Raw genomic sequence first — 4,212 nt, forward strand, 5'->3', positions numbered from 1 at the left:
CGTGCGGGGAACGGGGGCCCGGCGTGCGGGGAACGGGCCCGACGTGCAGGGAACGGGCGACTTTCCCTTGATCGAGGCATAGCGTGGGGGGAACCAGACCCCATGGTCCCCCCTATATATAGGGTTATTTATAAAAATAACCGGTTTACACAACCCTTTGCCACAAAATAACCACATTTTAGAGGTTTTGCCAAAATAACCACCCGGATCGCCCCCGGGGGCGATCCGTACACAATGGGGGCGATCCCTCTTAAAAGCCTTAAAAAAATCATCAAAAGTCGAGATTACTGTTCACCTCGTTGACCGTGTTTGACCTCGCCCCCGGGGCGATCCGTACTGTTCACCCGTGTTTTTTTTTTTTGTATTTTTTATAAAATTGAAGTTGTATTTTTTTAAACTTTTTTAGAACCAAATTTCATGGGAAAAAGATTAAAAATAAATCTTTATAATTATGGAGACGCAAAAATTATTTTTCTCTGTGTTTTTTAAACCAAATTTTAACTTTTTTGTATTTTTTATTTAACAATTAAGGGGTATTTTTAATAAAAATTGAAAAATACATAAAGTGTGTCTTTTTACGTATTTAATTTTAAATTTCACGGTTTTTCGTTATAAAATAACCGGATGATAATTGTGGTTACAAAAAAAAAATATTTAGTTGATTTTTGGAGAAAAAATCAGACATTATATATGATTTCGCGGTTTTTGATGATATGACAACTCTATGACGTCGATTTGACGCCGATTTGACGTTGATTTGACGATGATTTTGTTTTATTACTTAACGTTCTATATAAATTGCACGTGGGGGATCATTCATCCCCACCACCGACCATCTCACCGCCCATTTTCTCTGGAAAAACCGAGCTTTGACCATCCCACCGACCATCCCGACCAATATCGTAGCCATTCTTCGACATACCGTCATAGACTACCGTATAACGACATCGACGACTTTCCGCCGCCACCGACCACCGTGGTCCGCCGCCGTCGGTCACCATCCGCCGTCGTCGGGCACCATCCGCCGCCACCGACCATCGTCATCGGCCGCCCCTCACCACCTTCCGGCGCCAACAACCACCCTCCGCCGCCAACGACCACCGTCAAGAGCCGCCGTCCACCACCCTCCTCCGCCACCAACCACCGTCTACCGCCGCCATCCACCACCGTCCGCCGCTACTATGGAAACACCGGTAAATACTCTATCTATCTTTATATGTATTATGTATTTATCTATATATATGTATATGCGTATAAATACGTACGTAAATATGCGTATGAGTTTAAACCCGTATGCATATTTACGTATAAAATACGAAGTTTCAATTTTTGTACCGTTTATATCGCTTTTTTTTACGTTATGCATATATATATATATATATATATACACGTTACCGCTATTTATATCGGTTTTTTTACGTAAATATGCGTACGGGTTTTCAACCGTACGCATATATACGTCTAAATACGTACGTAAATATGCGTATGAGTTTAAACCCGTACGCATATTTACGTATAAATACGTACGTAAATATGCGTATGGGTTTAAACCCGTACAAATATATACGTATAAATACGTACGTAAATATGCGTATGGGTTTAAACCCGTACGCATATTTACGTATAAAATACGAAGTTTCAATTTTTGTACCGTTTACATCGCTTTTTTTTACGTTATGCATCTCTATATATATATATACGTTACGGCAATTTACATCGCTTTTCTTTTTGTAATGCATCTATATATATATATATATATATATATATATATATATATATATACACACACGTTACCGTAATTTATATCGCTTTTTTACGTTATGCATCTCTATATATATATATATACGTTACCGTAATTTATATCGGTTTTTTTACGTAAATATGCGTACGGGTTTTCAACCGTACGCATATATACGTATAAATACGTACGTAAATATGCGTATGAGTTTAAACCCGTACGCATATTTACGTATTAAATACGAAGTTTCAATTTTTGTACCGTTTATATCGCTTTTTTTTACGTTATGCATATATATATATATATATATATACACGTTACCGCAATTTACATCGATTTTTTTTACGTTACCGCAATTTATATCGCTTTTTTTTACGTAAATATGTGTACGGGTTTTCAACCGTACGCATATATGTATCTATCTATGTATTTATTCAAAATAAATTTGTATTTCAGGGGCCATACGAATCTCTACTTACTTTGAGGGCTCAGACCTCAGTAATTAAAGATATCAGAAAAGCACTCGGGGACAACGACATGCGTCTGAACATGTTTAGAAACACATGTTTCGGCCCTTGGTTGGATTTATCCAACCCCTATTCAGACTCGTGTCTTGTCAATTGGATGGTGCAATGTGAGGACCTCTCCGTCTCTTTGCTGAAGGAAGAAATCTATTATAATGTCGGAGGGTTCAGCCTACGGTTCGGCAGACATGAGTTCTGTCTRATCACGGGGTTAAGATTTGGGTCGGATCTTCGCCCCTCACATAGCACCTGTTCCATACGAAGATTGTTTCCAAACAATCTTCGTAATATTAAAGTCGAACATTTTAAAAATAAACTTTTTAATAAATATTATCTTGTGCATACACAGTCTATGTCGCAGCAGCAACCTCCGATGGATGCTGCGACATCTACACAATGCGACGTTCCATTGGTCGCTAAGAAAGATGATGCCACCGTGCTCGACCTGCCTGCGAAGCGATTTACCAAGAAATCGCGATGGATCTCCTCTCCTTGGACCGTATTTGTAAAGGGAAAAAAGAAGGAGAAGAAGGTCGTTGACGAAGAGGCAGGCGTCGCACAGTTGTATGACTCCGGTCGGTTAACCTCAGTTAGGTTAACGACGCTCCAGTATATGGAGGCTGACCGGGAGTTTTGGGGACAACTGTTGGGCAAGCTTGGTTCAGGCTATTTGGGAAACGAAGTATGAGAATTACACAAATTTGTATAAGTTGAAAAAATCTATTTTTTTCGCATTTAATTATAATTGATTCATTGTTTTGTATTTTTAGCATCTTGACGCGTGGACCATCTATCTTCTCCGACAGAGGCGACCAACAGACCGTTGGACCATCATGCCGCCGTGTTGGATACCAAATTTATCCAATGAACGGCTTGGGCCTAGGTCGCAGAAGATATGGGGCGATGGTAGACAAAAGCCCTTTCCGTCATGGCGAGACGTCGACCGGGTCGGTAGAATACGGTTTCAATTATCTTCCGTACATAAGATATTTTATTGATCAATTGTTATTCACCACTTATTTCTCCAGGTATTCATCCCAATTAACATACCGAATGTTCATTGGGTGACCGGGGAGCTCGACCTGAGGTCATGGCATTTGACCCTATACGATACTTGTCCGCCGCACATGTTCAAGCAAGCGACCATGACAATCATCCACACGCTGCAACAGTCCATCCTCGAATTCCTAATAGAAATAGAATATTATGTAAGGGTCGTGGACAACATTAACATACCGACTGTTAACATATTTCATTCGGACGACACGCCACGACAGACGGGACCGCTCGGCGATTGTGGGGTTTTCTACTGCATGTTTGTTGAGCAATTGTCGCGAGGACTACAGGTCAATTATGATACGCTACCGACGTTCAGGCAATGATGTTTCATCAACGTATGGCATCGATATTATATTCAATGCGTTTTGCTTAATCCAAATAATAAATTTATTTATTCCTTGTAAATGACATTGTTTGCACTATTTTATGAAATGTTATTCGATAATAAGAAAGCGTAAATGACAATTATCCTACAATCGCCTTGATGAACAACACCATCGCAATCACAAAAAAAGATATCTAACTTTTTTTAGTGGGTTTGTAATGGAAAACAATGTTATTTATAGGGAAAACATAAGGGGACTTGTCACATCATCATCATTTCAGTACAATACATTTTAAAAGATCGAACCACTAACTTTGACCACAATAAGTTTTTTACCCGATAATACTAAATTTTGTCATGCAGATAGAGTTCCTTAATTCTTTCTATTGCTTTCGTCTTTTTTTTCAATGTCCTCTTCATTCCACCCAATGTGTCTTCCAGTCTCCTCGCATGCAAGCTCGAACCATGCCTCGTGGTTCAGGTTTTCCGCCTATTTGATTTTCTTTCGTGTATCAGCAATCCAACACTGATGTTGCTTAATCTGTTGTTTTGCATCAGCAATCCAT

Source organism: Cynara cardunculus, assembly GCF_001531365.2.
Source record: "Cynara cardunculus var. scolymus isolate 2C chromosome LG 9, CcrdV1, whole genome shotgun sequence".
Lineage (NCBI taxonomy): Eukaryota > Viridiplantae > Streptophyta > Magnoliopsida > Asterales > Asteraceae > Cynara > Cynara cardunculus.